Source organism: Aedes aegypti, chromosome 1 (assembly GCF_002204515.2).
Source record: "Aedes aegypti strain LVP_AGWG chromosome 1, AaegL5.0 Primary Assembly, whole genome shotgun sequence".
Classification (NCBI taxonomy): Eukaryota; Metazoa; Arthropoda; class Insecta; order Diptera; family Culicidae; genus Aedes; species Aedes aegypti.
In genome coordinates this window covers 30,270,656-30,288,640 of record NC_035107.1, presented here as the reverse complement: position 1 = coordinate 30,288,640, position 17,985 = coordinate 30,270,656, and the positions used below count along the sequence as shown (strand labels likewise).

General features: G+C 36.0%; 1 protein-coding gene across 2 annotated transcripts in view; it reads left to right on the top strand.

The window, feature by feature from the left end:
• LOC110674830 (ras-related protein Rab-27A) overlaps positions 1-17,985 on the top strand; it is a 138,346-nt gene that overhangs the window by 34,660 nt on the left and 85,701 nt on the right. Inside the window, exon 1 of one of the 2 annotated variants that reach the window (XM_021839295.1) lies at positions 5,871-6,003. The exons of the other annotated variant lie outside the window; for it this stretch is intronic. The gene's annotated coding sequence lies outside the window, so the exon portion shown is untranslated. Of the gene's footprint in view, positions 1-5,870; positions 6,004-17,985 lie in introns of those variants that run through there. 2 annotated transcript variants of the gene reach the window in all.

Here is a 17,985-nt window from a genome sequence, read left to right as displayed (position 1 = left end):
GCGATAGGAAAACTTTCTCTTCGTCCGAACAAATGCATGTCGCAGCACTAACACCGGGAATCAACGATCCGATTAAATGGGTTCTGTTTTTCTTCCGTAAGCACTTTGTTTGGGGGTCAGAATGGTGCACCTGTCAAACGGAATTCCCGAAAATTCCAACCAACCTTAATGCGATTTCGTTCGGTTTGAAAGCCGGACACATAAAATCCATCTTTTGGTGAGGGAGAAGGGGAGAGGGATAGGGGATGAGCTTAAAGCGATTCTAGAAAATGGTTGGGATGAGATAACTTCCTCTTATCGACCGATCGCAGTAGGCCGGGTAGTTGAGAATTCAATGGTAGAAGATTATGACTTTCTCTGGAATTTCATCTAAATTTAATCAAATTTTAATACGGTTTGATGAAGAATCGATGAAGCTATCAGAGATTAGAAAACTTTTTAGTCGGCACATCTTAACGATATTACTACCGGGTACCCCCGTTGGTTTAACCACATTTAATCTGTACCCTGCTAATTTGCAAATTAAAAATGAACCCCAATGGTTTGCATGAGGTACCGTTCAAATTAGCGGGGGTACACGCTATGCTGAAGACGAATAGAGACATATGTAGTAGTCTGGCTCAGAGGCGATACCACTTCTAGTACCGCATTTGGTCCCTTGATACTGCAAAAGGTACCCAAGTTTGACAGATCATAGTACACTTTTCACGGCATTTTATATTTTGCTCTATTACCTTATGTGCCATAAAATTTTGGACAACTTCAAGGAACATGGAAGTACGTCTTTATTGCGTCTTTGGCTTCATCACTTCTAGTACAAAATTGGGCTCGTCCTTGTTTATACTTAATACAACCATTATCAAACTATTAGAACCTTGGTTACCGGTCTGCTATTTCTGCTTGTCAAATGCAAATAAACATTGAAATCGAACAGATAATGAACACAGCTGTGGCATTCAATTTCCACATCATTGCGCCGATTTCCATTGAAGCGTTTGCAATAGACCGACAGAAGAGGGGAATGCCATGTCAAGGAAATTAACAGTCTTCCTTGTGCAACCCGCAAAGGATTGAACAGCAAGCTCTGTTACCAGTGGATTTGACAGACATAAGCTGTCATTTGCCATATCAAAGATGTTTCGTCTGCTGTTAGAAAATTTCGTCTGAATGATAACCGCAGTTGATCCCAATCAACTCCGGTGATTGCTTTGATTTTCTTTGAAACTAGATTTTTCAATAGGGTTTTTCATAACATCCATGGCGAACCCTATTCAGCATTTTTTATAAAATTCTGACAGTTAATTTCAATTAATATTGTCTGATGTAATTGAGCAAATATAATCCTAGCATGACAGTAGCCATTTGAAAATTAATCACGAACCTGAAGTTATATTTTAGACCACGTAAATTAGTGCAAAGCATTGTTCTAGGAAACGTGCTTCATTGTAAGCGCATCACAAAATCATCTGTCCTTCACACGAACGAGACACCCGTTTCCAGCAAATGGAACTCAATTAGCGCAATGATGTTGGGTTGGTTGTTGCGGTGGTCGCGGAAATGCTGTTTTTTTTTCAATTTTTCCGTCCGTGAATCCAGCAAGGTAGCATCATCACAAGTGAAAGCTGAATACCTATGTATGTAAATGGAAGAGGAAGCAGGCTTCCTTCCTGGATTCGCGTATCGTTTGTGTTCTGTGATTTTCCTGGAAGGGTACCTCTATTTTTTCCCCTGTGAAAAGTTTCGCTAAGCAGATTATGTTTCCGTGTTTTGTTTTGTTGGAATCGAATGAATTGTTTCCCTAACAAACGCTTATTGAGTTCGCTAGGAAATTGTCAACTTACGTAGTAGGCCATCGACGAGATTTTAACGCTGGAATTTGATTCATTCAATTTAGGATCTCAGCACCTTAAAAAAATTCAAAATTCAAAATTCAAAATTCAAAATTCAAAATTCAAAATTCAAAATTCAAAATTCAAAATTCAAAATTCAAAATTCAAAATTCAAAATTCAAAATTCAAAATTCAAAATTCAAAATTCAAAATTCAAAATTCAAAATTCAAAATTCAAAATTCAAATTCAAAATTCAAAATTCAAAATTCAAAATTCAAAATTCAAAATTCAAAATTCAAAATTCAAAATTCAAAATTCAAAATTCAAAATTCAAAATTCAAAATCCAAAATTCAAAATTCAAAATTCAAAATTCAAAATTCAAAATTCAAAATTCAAAATTCAAAATTCAAAATTCAAAATCCGAAAAGACTAGAAGACAAGAAGACAAAAAGACAAGAAGACAAGAAGACAAGAAGACAAGAAGACAAGAAGACAAGAAGACAAGAAGACAAGAAGACAAGAAGACAAGAAGACAAGAAGACAAGAAGACAAGAAGACAAGAAGACAAGAAGACAAGAAGACAAGAAGACAAGAAGACAAGAAGACAAGAAGACAAGAAGACAAGAAGACAAGAAGACAAGAAGACAAGAAGACAAGAAGACAAGAAGACAAGAAGACAAGAAGACAAGAAGACAAGAAGACAAGAAGACAAGAAGACAAGAAGACAAGAAGACAAGAAGACAAGAAGACAAGAAGACAAGAAGACAAGAAGACAAGAAGACAAGAAGACAAGAAGACAAGAAGACAAGAAGACAAGAAGACAAGAAGACAAGAAGACAAGAAGACAAGAAGACAAGAAGACAAGAAGACAAGAAGACAAGAAGACAAGAAGACAAGAAGACAAGAAGACAAGAAGACAAGAAGACAAGAAGACAAGAAGACAAGAAGACAAGAAGACAAGAAGACAAGAAGACAAGAAGACAAGAAGACAAGAAGACAAGAAGACAAGAAGACAAGAAGACAAGAAGACAAGAAGACAAGAAGACAAGAAGACAAGAAGACAAGAAGACAAGAAGACAAGAAGACAAGAACAAGAAGACAAGAAGACAAGAAGACAAGAAGACAAGAAGACAAGAAGACAAGAAGACAAGAAGACAAGAAGACAAGAAGACAAGAAGACAAGAAGACAAGAAGACAAGAAGACAAGAAGACAAGAAGACAAGAAGACAAGAAGACAAGAAGACAAGAAGACAAGAAGACAAGAAGACAAGAAGACAAGAAGACAAGAAGACAAGAAGACAAGAAGACAAGAAGACAAGAAGACAAGAAGACAAGAAGACAAGAAGACAAGAAGACAAGAAGACAAGAAGACAAGAAGACAAGAAGACAAGAAGACAAGAAGACAAGAAGACAAGAAGACAAGAAGACAAGAAGACAAGAAGACAAGAAGACAAGAAGACAAGAAGACAAGAAGACAAGAAGACAAGAAGACAAAGACAAGAAGACAAGAAGACAAGAAGACAAGAAGACAAGAAGACAAGAAGACAAGAAGACAAGAAGACAAGAAGACAAGAAGACAAGAAGACAAGAAGACAAGAAGACAAGAAGACGATTTTCGATTGCGGTTTTCGATTTTCGATTTTTCGATTTTTCGATTTTTCGATTTTTCGATTTCGATTTTTCGATTTTCGATTTTCGATTTTCGATTTTCGATTTTCGATTTTCGATTTTCGATTTTCGATTTTCGATTTTCGATTTTCGATTTTCGATTTTCGATTTTCGATTTTCGATTTTCGATTTTCGATTTTCGATTTTCGATTTTCGATTTTCGATTTTCGATTTTCGATTTTCGATTTTCGATTTTCGATTTTCGATTTTCGATTTTCGATTTTCGATTTTCGATTTTCGATTTTCGATTTTCGATTTTCGATTTTCGATTTTCGATTTTCGATTTTCGATTTTCGATTTTCGATTTTCGATTTTCGATTTTCGATTTTCGATTTTCGATTTTCGATTTTCGATTTTCGATTTTCGATTTTCGATTTTCGATTTTCGATTTTCGATTTTCGATTTTCGATTTTCGATTTTCGATTTTCGATTTTCGATTTTCGATTTTCGATTTTCGATTTTCGATTTTCGATTTTCGATTTTCGATTTTCGATTTTCGATTTTCGATTTTCGATTTTCGATTTTCGATTTTCGATTTTCGATTTTCGATTTTCGATTTTCGATTTTCGATTTTCGATTTCGATTTTCGATTTTCGATTTCGATTTCTGATTTCTGATTTCTGATTTCTGATTTCTGATTTCTGATTTCTGATTTCTGATTTCTGATTTCTGATTTCTGATTTCTGATTTCTGATTTCTGATTTCTGATTTCTGATTTCTGATTTCTGATTTCTGATTTCTGATTTCTGATTTCTGATTTCTGATTTCTGATTTCTGATTTCTGATTTCTGATTTCTGATTTCTGATTTCTGATTTCTGATTTCTGATTTCTGATTTCTGATTTCTGATTTCTGATTTCTGATTTCTGATTTCTGATTTCTGATTTCTGATTTCTGATTTCTGATTTCTGATTTTTGATTTCAGATTTCTCTATAGGAAAATCTCCTAATCTCTCAAGTGTGTATTGAAGTGCCTCCAGAAAATGACGTTAAATCAATCCTAGCGATGTTTGAGTCTACCGTGGCCGCATTCTATTTCCATCCAGTCTACCAATTTTAAAACAATCTTCTATCTTGAGTTTCAAGGGCGCCTCGTTCACCGCAAACGTTTAGTTATATGTATCATAAAGATGTGAACTTTTGGAGACTCCGCGTCAAGCAGCATGCCATGTGGGACCGCTTTTGTCAAGTTTCATGACATGCTTTGTCAACGCGCGTGAAATGAAAAGAATCTCCCAGCAGAGCGAAATAGGCATCTAGCAGTGCGATGTGAAATCGGAAGACAGAAAACGAATGAACGCATGGTCGCGTTTCCATCTGAATCACCTGTGCAGGGGCCATTGTCGTTACTTTGAATTAGAAATGAGAATGTTTTCGAAAGAAATTTGAAGCAAAGTTTTTAACGACACTTTTGCCCAAAAAATCATTTGCAAATAAAATCCAATTACAAAACATCAAACGGTAGTGCATCTGGGAATTGAATTTGATGAATCGAATATGGGAGTTCAAATTAAAACCACAAATATACGAACGTTTACACTGGGGTAGACCGCAACGAGCCGGAAGCGGAGAGTGAAATTTAATTAGCAAACGACTCTCGTTTCCAGAAGGAAAACGTGAAACTCTATCTCAACCGATCGAAACATTTGTGCGAGGAAATATTTGAACATCATTTTTCCTTGAATTGGCGATGGGACATTTCTGGAACTTTCGGATGATTTCATCGTTTCCACCAGAGAAAATGTGTAAACGTCTACACTCTTCCTGTGTAAAGAAAAGTCATCTGCATTCACAAACAGAAGCGCAAAATATTTCCTCGAAATGTTTGTCAGTCAGTCGATTCTCGACAAATCGAGCAAAAAACTGTGCCTACTGTGTGTTACAATGTGGAAACATTCTTGCTTATCAACAGAATTACACTTGTTTCCCTCGATCACAGTAGGCCGCAGAGTTCCATTTCCAACGGCACAAACGTAGTCAGAAGGGGACAAGTCTATGATTTCACGACTATTCCAAAAAATATTTCATGTTATCCTAAACATTACCCCATTACAGTTTGATCTATTCATATAAAAAATACCACCTTAGAGTAGAGGCTGTGTATAATTACAGTTTTTGCGTGAAATCCTAGAATAAACTTTTGAAGTCGCTCACCAATCTAATTGATGGAAAACCCGGCTACACCAATGTTCATCGTAGTAGACTTTTCCCGTCGTCCCCTGGCAACAACAGAGTGTGCGACAGAGATAGTCAGCAAGTGAGCACTCCCTGGCCTGGTGAGTGCCGAAAGCATGCGGTTGGGTGCTTAGAAGAAGCGAACTCAAACTTGGTTACAACTCAGCTTGTGCTTGTTATCAGTTCAGTAGCAGTCGAGCAGTTACTCCGTGCGGTTTGTCGTTGTTATCGGTAGTGCAAAAAATAGTCGGTTTTACCTACAATAGCTATTGAACCAGACTGCTTGGTTCCAGAAATTAACTTCTTTTTGCCACACGTTTTCCAATCCAGGTAGGCTATAGTCTAATAGTGGCATCAAACCCCCCAACCGCAAGGCCTACTCGGTTATAGCCGTATCAGTGCAGTGTTAGGAGTGATGGGTTTTGTGGCATGCCAAACGGAGGGCAGGATGTAAATGCAACAGGTGCCGGATTGCCCAGAACTGAAAGCGAGTGACAACGCAGACAGCCAGGGATGGAGGCTCGTCCTTGATTTCTGGGGATCGCTGTCTCGTTGCAGCAGCCGAGGACACGGTGAAATGTGGGGAAAAATATGCTTGGAAAAACGAAACGGAAACGAGTGGATGACGACGGCCTGAATTTATGCAAATTGATGTGCTTTGTTTGGTGGATGATGGAGAAAAACTGTTTTCGTGAATACGTTGACGGGAGTACGTTTAGAGTGGATGGACAGGTGCACGTGTTCGGCAGAAGATGGTGCGATTATGAAAATTTAATTATGACAAAAGGGATCTCGAAGTGCTCCCCGGTCGGTTGGGTTTCAGGTTCGCAAGAAGCGCAAGGATATTTTTAGGATTTTGGTTTATTCATAGCTGTGTCGTTGCTGCAGAGTGGGTGCTGGAAAGTTTTTAGCGTTGAAATTATGAAATGCAAATTGATTTTGATTAAAAACCTGGAATGACGGCTGCTCTAATATCATCATGTAATTTTCGATCTGAGCTTCTTCTTCTTCTTATTGGCATTACGTCCTCATTGGGACAGGAACTGCTTCACAGCTTAGGATTCAAAGAGCACTTCCACAGTTATAAATTGAGAGCTTTCTTTGGCCAAAGTTGTCATTTTCGCATTCGTATATCGTGTGGCAGTAACGATGATATACCCAGGGATGTTTAGGAAGTTTCCATTACTGTAAATTCGGGTGAAATTGATCACTGTGTCACTCGATTTTATTTCTTCCTAATGGAGCACAAATATCAATGTAACCTGCAGTGAATGAACGTTGTTTTTCGTAAGTATGTCCAAATTGTGTGTTGTGAAGTTTTTTTGCGTTCAAAAATGTTTATTTCTATGAAAATAATGAAAAATTTCAAAATCTTGTACGGTGCAGTGTTGACAAACATCAATTAACTTCTAGTTCTAGACAAGGATTTGGAATCCTGAAAGTTTGTGAGAATACTGAAGATATATCCCCAAGCTAGATTTCATAACCAAAACTCGTACCATTTCGTTGATTTGGTTGAAATTATTGAATTTCTGTTATATATCAGGAAATTCCTTAGGAAATTGCATACATTTATGCGTTTTCTGCATTATTCTTGAAATTTAAACATTCATTATTTCTATAAATATTGTCTTGTTAAGAATTTGGAAAGCATATTCGGATTCAGGGAGCTTAAATTTATTAAGTAAAGTTGTTTTGAAAACTTACAATAATGGAATTGATAAGTGATCAATTTCACCCCGAAATGAGATCTCCCGATTTTTTTTAGTCATATTTTTTAGCACTAAAATTACATTTGTTAGAAAATTTCGGTACTTGAGTCAATGAGGCTCCCCTTCATACTTGTTTTTCTGCATTCAGTTGTTTGGCATTGTCAATATTATAGAAATCAGACAATAAAAACCGTGAAAAGTGATCAATTTCACCCGAAATTACGGTACGAAAAGATATAGGATCGACCGAGAATTGAACCTAGATGCCTTCAGCATGGCTTCGCTTAGTAGTCGCGGAAGTTACGACTAGGCTAAGGAAGGTCCCAAGTTTTATGACATACCGTCGGACGGGGCTACTTTTGATTCCAGGGGCTACTTTGGACACTCACCTTTTGTACTTATTGGCAGCGTAAATATTAATCTGAGCAATTTTGTGTCTTCAGCACTTTTATTAACCAATATATGTTCTATCACTAGGCATGATTTTTTCTTGGAAAAACATCAACAATAACAGGATAAACAAGAAAACATTTCAAAAAAGCCCGAATAAATATTCATAAAACATTGGCTTTACAAACATTGTTTTGAATTTTACCCATGTCTTGGAAACTTATTGGGAGCATCACAAAACTATCGAATCGTCATGTTTCATTAAAATCTTGTGATTTATTTTGCTTAAAATTGTTGTTTTATTAAAATAATTGATCAAAGGTCTTATTTTTGGGACTTTTATTTTATTATAATGTTTTGGTTTGTGTATTTTACAACATAAAAAAAATAAAATAAATGTTTGTATAAGTGAACAGACTTAAAACACATATATTTCAATACGTACCAATGCAAAATTCACAACAAAATCTCTGAAAAACTATTTTTCGTCATATTTTACATGAATTTGTAGTACAGAACAGTTGCATTATTCAAATGCCTAAATTAAACTACTCTTAAGCCAGCTCTAAACTGCTAAGAAGCTAAGAGCATATTACAAAAGTAAACTTACTTCTTTACGATCTTGCTAAACTTAACTTCATAGATTGCGTTTTTAATGAAAATTACTTACTGGTATTAAATTAGTTACCGGTATTAATGTGATCCTTCAACATATCGTTCAGATAACAGTAAGAATAGAAAAAAAGAGTTTTTGTACATAACTCATTTATCATCGTAGTACCTAGTAGTTACGTCGTTCGTTTATGTCAACTTGAAAATCGAGCATTCGTAACTGATAGTTCCATTTAAGAGGAAGTTGAAAATTAAAGTTTCATACTGCAAACTGAGAATAGTGAATGGCATGTTTCGTTGAAATTTGTTATATATGTGTAATTGATTCTAGCTTTGCAATTTTCTACATTAAGTTTATTAATGAAAAACGTTCCATAACATCACAGTGGACGACAATTTATTGAATCAGTTTGAAAGTTATAAGGAAAAAGCATTTCATTAGCAAATTGTGAAAATGTCCAAAGTAGCCCCTTTTTTGTCTTGAAGGACACACTTTTTTCCCTATTCAAGCATTTTTGTTAATTTCTTGATGGATTTGCCTCATATTTTGCACATTTGTTACGTACATATACAACTTAAATATAGGCAAAAATTATCAACATCTATCCATAATTCTAAGAGTTACAAATCCTCAAAGTTAAAGAATGTGGAAATAATGTCAAAAGAAGCCCCGTTTGACGGTATCGCAGAATAGATCAAAACTTCACTTTTTTCAGAAAATGTTTGCTCAATACGGGTTATTTTTTCAACCAAATGTAGATAAATCAATGGAAACTATGTAAGATATAACCGTTCTATCGAATCAATCGTACACCATGGTCATAATATGTGTCTCTTCACAATTTGCTATTTCGGGCAATTAGAAGGTAAGCTTTGTATCAAACGTGAAACCTAAGACGACATAAACATTGCTGTTTGTGTTTGACGTGCAAATCCAGTCTAACTCTAAAACAAGAATTACCAGAGCTGTGATGGTAAATCCACCAAAATGGCTTTGGTGAGTGATTTTGACGGATAGCACCGACAATTTTTGTCGCATAGGTTTCATCGAATGTAGCGCGTTTGTTGCACCATGGCCAGATTCATTTCCCAAGCGCGTGCACGGAAAGAAATAACAATTGTGATTGAAAACAAATCTGTTGGGGAAAATCAACTGACGATAATTGTCGTTCTACTATTATCAAACGTTGTGTGAAAAAATATTGCAAACAATATTTTTATTAATAATAAAATGCGCAACAATGGTAAATCAGTCTGATGTATTCTGCGCAGTTCATACTTATTTTCCACACGCTCTCCTATAATTGTTTTTAATCCACTTCGATACCGTCAATCCGCCCCTTACTGGATAGCGTACAAATCACTCAGCTCAACGCAATTTATAATTATGTATTGAGTTGTATATATTAGTTATGGTGCTAAAGGACTTCTTGAAAACCCACAGAGTCTTTCAGAAACTTTTCTGAAATTATTATATGTAATTATTACTTTGATCGCTCTGATTCTTACAATAACCTCCTTGAGACTTCCTTTTGGATTATCCCGGAAACCTATCTTGGGTTATTATGGAAATCCTTTCAGGATTCTTCTGTAAAATTGTAGAATTCTGCCGAAAATGATTGCTTTCCAGTGGAATGGAATCTATTTCAAAAATCTGGGTTTCATCTGGGTTCGGGTATTCTCACAAAATTTCTCGGGATTTCTTCAGGAAATCCAACCGAAATTATTATTTCAATTCTGATATTTTCCTCGTAATCCTTCAGTATTTCTTCCGTGAAACTTATTGAAAGTTCTTCGAAAATTTCTCTGAGATTCTTTCAGAAAAATGTCTTAGATTATACCTATTATTCTGGAATACTCTCGGAAAGACGAGACTATAATAAAAAAAATCTATTTTTCACTTCACTTTCTTCCGTGCAAATTCTTAGGATTCTTTCGGAAATTCCTCTGAGATTCTTTTGTAAATTCCAATGAAAATCTTCCAGAAATCTCTGTGGAATACTTCCGAAAATCCTGTTAAGAAACTTCCACATGTCTCTCGGGGATTTTTTTGAAAATCTTTTTTTATGGAAATCTTGCTGAAAATCTTCAGCAAATTTCTCTGAAATTCATCCGAAATTTCCTCTGAAATTGTTTTGAAATCCTCCTAGCACTCTTCAAGAAATCCTTCTTATATTCCTACAGATGTATTGTTATTGTTTTTATTGATTTATTGTTTCTGCCTGAGATAATTTTGAAAATCCGGATTTTTTCTGGAAATTCCTTCGTGATTCTTTAGAATTTTTTCTAAGATTCTTTGAGAAAAAATAGTGATTCTTCTGGAAATTCATAACGAAGTGTTCTTGATTTTGTTTGTGATTTTTAGGAGATTTTCATTGGAAATTTTCTAAAATCTTCTGAAAATCCCTTTTAAGTTTAAATGGTAATACTTCAAGAAAACTACCTGACAGCCCCTGGGACTTAAAAAAATACCTATGAGATTCTTTGATTACTGATTTCTTTTTTTGATAATCTTCTGAAAGTTACTTTTAAATGGTTCCAGAAATTCCATTTGAAATTATTCCGTAAATCTTTTTGGAGTTCTTCTGGACATCGGAATTATCTGTGAATTTTCTTTGAATCTTTCAAGGATTCTTTTGGATATCACTGTAAAAAGCATTCAAAATCCATTTAGAATTCTCCTGGGATTTTTTCAGATATTTGCAGAAGTACTTAAAGAGTTCCTTTATAAATCTCCCTGATAATATTTTAGTGATTTCTCTGTGGTTCTTCTGTAAATCGACCTAGGATTCTTCCGGAAATTTTTCTTTAACTCCAAAGCAATTTCCAGAATAACTTTCAGAATAGATAGTTAAGAATCCTAAATATTTTTCTCGAATAATCTCAATGCAATTTCTGGAAAAATACCAGAAGAATCTTACGAAAATACGGTAGAATCATTGAATGCTTATCTTTCAAGCAGAATTCCAGTCATATTTCCGAATGAATCTCGGCAGGTTTTACGGAAGAATCCCAGCAGAATTTCTTTAAAAATTCCAGCAAAATTTCTGGAAGAATCTTCGAAAGATTTCTTGAAGCCCTCCAGCAGGATAACAGAAAGAAATCCAAGAAGAAATCTGAGACATACTCGAAAGAATAACAGAGTTTTCTTGAAAAATTCAGGATGCTCCTAAATTCTAGAGGTAATTCGGAAAAAAAAATTTGCAGGAATCCTCAACAAAATCTAGTTGAATGGATTAAAGGATCCTCAGAAAGATTTCCGAAAGAATCCCAGAAGGATTCCCGAAAGAATGCTAGAAAGATATCCGGAAGAATAGGGCGATATTCAAAACTGAAAAGGCAATAAATGGCTCTTTTTCAGTGGCAGTAAAAACGAGATCTTGAAGCAAAGAAAGCACCACGGAAGATGAACTAAACACAAAAAGTTATGTATTCACTTTGCATTTGATTTCTAATCACTACTGTTTTGATCCAGTTTCCTAATTGCAAGTAATTTACGTTTTTCATTATTTTCCATACGTTTTAACAGTTCTCGACTACTACTTTCCATGCTCTTGTGTTGAAAGTTTGAGAAATTTGAGAATCCAGCGTAGCGCGATCAGTGGGTGGAATACAAACAACAGTGTCGTCGCTCGGCGGCCAGTGAAAGAAACTGAATGTTCGAAAGGTGTTGCCTGTACTTTTTGCCGCTGGCGCCATCTGTTAGCGTTTAAGAACGAAATAAACAGTCGTATACAGGATTTTTGGAAGAGTGCCAGAAAAATTTCAAGGATATTGACGTAAAAATCTCAGTGGCATTGCTAGAAGAATTTCAGAAAGATTTTCGGAAGCATCATCGAAAGTATTCCGAAAGGATTTCCGAAAGCATCTCAGATGTTTTCCGTAAGAATACCAGAGACATTCTCATAAGAATACCAGAAATATTTCCGAAAAAAAAAATAGTTATTTTCGGAGGAATTCCCAAAGAATTTCTAGTAGAGTTGTACATTTTTTGGCAAAATCCACCTAAAATATCCAAAAGGATTGCATCAGGATTTTGGTAAAATCTTCCATAGTATGTCCAAAACAATTTTCAAGAATTTCGAAGAATTTGATTTCTAGGATTTCAAAAGTAATCCTTAAGGAGATACACGCTACAGATTCCTGCAAAAAAATCCAAAAGGATATCCAGAAGAATCACAAAGAGATATCCGAAAGAATCTCAGAAGTAATACCGGAATAGTAACGATTTTTTTTGGATGAGTCTCAAAGCGATATCTGGAAGAAAAATCAGAAATAATCTCAAGATATCCAGAATAATCCCAGAGAGGATTTGAGGGACTCATGAGTGATCTAAGAAAGAATCCCGGGAGCAACTCCCAAAGAATTCTAGAGTAATTTCTGGAACAATAATTAATTTTTGTTTCATATTATATATGCATAAAAATACATTGATTCAAATTTATTTCTTGTGTAGCATTAAGTTTCATTGTAGACACAGCTCGTAACATCAATAATAAATTTAATTTATAAATTTTTATCCAGGTGAATTTAAGCACATACAAGTAAAATAACAGTTGAAATAGTAAAATACCATTCTCATGAGTTTTCAAGGATATGTTTGTTATTTGATATTTAAATACTTGAATTATGCTGTATCAATATTGACAAGTAATTATAAGAAATAAGTATGTATGGAACAATAACAATTTTAATTTATCCCCATAATTGAACGACAATTTTAATCAGAATGTGGTGGAGCATCATCCCTCTCAGGAGGATTTTGATTCCCTGTAAATATTTGTTTGCGTTGATTCAGAATTGAAAATATTTATCTAATGACTATTGTAATCACATACTTGTTTAGTAACATGTGTTGTTATTCGATATTTAAAATAAGATTAGCTAAACCGAACATGTTGCTCCTTCGACAAGTACCAACAACGAGCATTGCTTTAAGTTATGAGATTTTTTCGTAATGAATAACCAGCATAAACGTTCTCCCCCTGTGTACTAATTATAACTTAAAATCATTTTAATTAAATTCGATATGTTTTCTACTATTGTACACGGCGACATGCTGCTTTCAAAACAAACTTTTACATCGATCAACCAAACCATAGAACATCCAACAGCGGAAAAATAATAACAACCGATCATTTCAAATCGTTCCGACTGCCGCTCTTTCCGTGCGCGCGCGCTTTCTGCAAAGCTGTCAAAACAGACTTTTGCGCCTTTTCTTTCGCTCTCCTTCAACTCAACAACTCAGCATGATCCACCTCGGGGTGGATTGGTGAGCTGTCTGGTTGTTGCAGATGAACAATCATCGTGTAGCGCGACATCATCATTGCCACCAAGCTTGCAACTCACCAGAAAATCGTGGTACAATTAACAACGGCCCTCTGTCAAAGTGCAAAAATGAAACCAATTGTCTGTCGAAAAAGACCACTTGTCATTGGTCGTTTTGACAAAGCACTACTTCCACAAGTAGGGACGAATGACCTTCGGGTTAAAGTCCCTCTCAAACAACAACAACAACTACTTCCACATCGTAGAAAAGAATTGCAACCGGGCACTTTTTTAGTATCCCGTGTTGCTAGTTCATAAACTAGAGTTTTTATAATAAGATTTGAATTTTTTCGTGAAATCATTATGTTTCAAATGTAATTTTATTTGATGCTGCTTAGCCTGACGAGTCTCTACAACTCTCAAACAGTTAATGCTTGATAATAATGCTTCCATATATTAAAATTGTGCTCATTCCCTCTAAAAACTTTGCTAATTTCGAATATTAATCTGATTACTATTGTCTGTCTCAAGATAAATCCAATTATGGCGATTATCTGCCCATGTCTTCAAATATAAGCGCAGCGGTCACTGATCATACAGAACTTTCAACTTCGAAACACAATACATGGACTAGACAGCAAGTACACGGAGCCGCAAATCAACCCAACTTTAACTTCTTTTGACGCAATTCGGCTCTTCCGTGGGATAACCCAAATTTGGGTTAACTGATATATACCTATCAGTAGGTTGTTTCCATTTGACAGCAGCAAAACAAACAACTCAGTGCAAAAAAAAAAACCCAGTGTTAGCTTTCGAAGTCTCCGCGATGGGTTAAAACAACTTTACGTTAGGTAAACTCGAAAGAACCCAAATTTGGCTTATTCCATTGAACTTCGACGCTGGGTCGGTGCGTTTTTCTCTGTTTTTGACAACATTGCTGTTGCGAGAGGGGCAAAACAACCCAACCGTGGGTAAAAACTAAATGCAGTTTACCCAAATTTGAGTAAACAGAACTTATTTTTTTGGTAATCTGATTTCTCCGTGTACACTCATTGTGTGTACATTGTACATAGATGCACTGCTGTCATTCTGCGAAAACCACGAGCTTTCAATTTAGGCGGGAAAGTTTTTCCATTCGTTTCACCCTGCGGGTGTCAGTTCGCTGTAACGGCTGCGGGCGTACGACCGCCGCCGGACTCTAAAAAAACATAAGATGGTCAATAAAATAGTTGCAATCATATTACACAAAAATTGAATGATAAGATCTTTTATACACTAACTTATGAACCTCTGGTTTGAATTTGTTCATAATTTTTTACTAATAAGGGATTTGGTAGCACTGGATTCTATAACGTCAGGGTAATTTGGTGAAAAACTAACAGGGCAGTTGCAGCTACTAAACTCTGACGTCCTGCCCTAGGTCTAACTGGGCGTCAAAGGCGGTAACCCAAAGTAATAAGTAATCAAAGGATACTTAGGGTGTGAACCGTTTCACCGATTCGTTTAACTTTTAGTTAAAATTTTACAGCTCGTTAGTTATTTCCCCTGCTCTAGAGCATGGTTAAACTTGACAGTTCGAAAGTTATTTTCTGCTCCAGTGAATTTAAGAATAACTAACCATCTGTCAACATTGTTCTGAAATAACTACTCGGCTGTCAAAGCTCAAATGGGTCGACCGCGAAGTTCAATTTAACCATTCGAGGGGAAAATAACTATCGTAATGTCAAATTTTAACTTATTGTTAAACGGATTGGTGAAACGGTTCACAGCCGTAGCATTAGCAACCATGATTCATATCATCGCCAACCTAGCTAATAAAACCAATGTTTGGCTTCGCTTTCCTTGTTAAAAATCTTACCGCGTTTTGTGATCACACATTTCATATTTGCGTTTTAAACGAACAAAGCAATAAGTATATGTGCTTTGCGTTGCAGTTGCCCATAATCGTATGGTAGTAGAACAAAAATCTAGAGTGCTGAAAAACGTGTACTGTGATCTGTCAAACTTTCGTGTCGAAAAATCAAATATAGTACCGAGATTCTTTGAATGGATCATTAAAATAATCAAAACGGCCGCTATGGAAAGCATAGATAGCACCACCGTAGCCTTGTGTGTTTGATAGAACTGCAATGCTGTCACAATGTTAAATCCCATATAAAGTGGTGCCTTTGTTTTGATGCGGTGAGCACTTACAAAAACTACCTTCAATGATCCATTGTCGGATGTTTCAAAAGCCATACACTCGCCTTTTGAGTGGCATTTGTGGATTGAATTCTGTTTTTTTTTTCCTAAGAATACATTATGTAAATCACGGCTGTTCACCGGGAGTCTTAGTGGGGTTCACAGAAGGTGACTAACGGCGGCTAACGAGACTCTTTATTGAACCCTCATCTCTAGGATCGGCACGCTTACCCTTCGTGGAATTCAGAAAACACTTGAGTTACCTTTTCACACTCCTGTTTCTTCTTCTTTTCCTTCTTCTCTCTCTATCTCTCAGTTTTCTATTGTCCCTTCCTGCGACCATTGCCGCCATACCTGGACCACGTGATAAGCGTATTGTAGAATAGGCTGCAGATGATCTCACTGGGTAGTATCCTGGTCTACGGCCTGGTGTAGCGATGGCCGGAACTGTATTTGCCCAATTTGACCACGTATTTGTGGTAAAACCACGGGGTTATGTCTCCTCCAAACACTACACTCTCTCTTCCACCTCTATCACTGGTGGGAATACTTGTGCAAATGACCGATCTTAGTTGCTGCGGAGCTCCAGAATAATAATCATGGCTTTGATACTAATGGTTGTTTCCATTGAATTTAAATAAAGCCCTCTGGTGGACGGTGTCTTGTAGTTATGGGTAGCATTTAACAGACTACGTACCAATCGGGTGACCAAACATAGAGCAGAAACACACAACACAATCATTTTTCTGAACTATCAACATTTAACCGACTCGGAAACTACACTAACCGCGACAGAACCTCGATAACCTGCTAAGGGGTTACTATGAACCGTTACAATTATTATAACGTCTTCTACATTCAGTACTAGAAGCAGGGCTGACAAGCTTCAAGTTCAAGACAAGTTCGAAAAATTGGTGCACCTCCCCTAGTACCGATGGATCTAATGTAGTACTTCATGAGTCGATATATGAAGGGACCATTGACTCATAGAAATATCGAGTCATGGAACAGAAATGCTATGGAAAGCTGATTGAAGGAACCACCATAGTAACTAAAACATTTTGTTTTTAGTATGATTCTATGTGGCGATTTCGAGTCATAGAAAAGTTCTGTCAGATATACATTATTCATCTATCATCTGTCAAAATCTTAGTCTGTCAGTGTCTCACTCTTGACCTCACACTCCTTCTCCACTACGTTTACTAGGTGAAAATATTGTATTGCGACTTTTGCACCCATTTAAACTCACTCCAAATCTCTTATTATAACAGTAGAATCAAGCATACAATTTCGCAGTGCAGATGTATACAAGCAAGTTCTATCATAAGATAGGTTGCTTAAGCTTTTTGACAGCTGGCGAGTTAGCCTACCTAGTTAAACAGATCTTGCTATGCGCAATAGGGTCCTAAAGCCCTGTTCTAATTTTAGTACCAGACGGTTAAGTTTAGGCCAGAAACATATGTTTACACAATTTTTGAATGCTTTTCATTGGTTTACGGCCAAAAAACTTTTTTTTTCCTGATTCTTGAGATTTTGTCACACTCCTTGGTTTAAACTCAAATTTTGTGTGTGTTTTGTTTCCCGTGTCCCTTCCGAAATGTCAAACAGGAACAACCCCAGTGTTAAAAAGATGAGTCCCTGTGGCGTTTTTGCCGACTCAATGAATGCCAAGCATGATCTAAAGTGTCAAGGTTCAAATTTACCGTTATTTGATTTTACTCATACTGATCATATTACTGTAATCTTCATGATTTTCTCTATGAACTTCGTGAGACATTAGGTATTTTCCTAAAGATTCATAGATTATTCCGAAGATTTGTCCAGGACTTCTTTGGCTGATTCTTTCCCGTGGAATCACTCCAAGATTTTTGTTTCTCATATCTCAAAAGTATGACCTGGATTTCTTCTTAAATAAAGAAAGAAAATTATTTTAGATATTTTCAAAGGAAGTTCTGAGTCCTTTAGTATTCTAAACGGTAATTCATTCATCGATTTCCTCAGTATATCCTTAAGATTTACGTTTAGAACATCTTAAAAACAATTTTAAGATCTTATAGAGTAACAACTAGAGAATTTCGTTGAAGGATTAGTTATTATTGTCTTTATTAACGAGGCTTTCAGCCCGTGGCTGGTTCACCTCGAAGAAGGA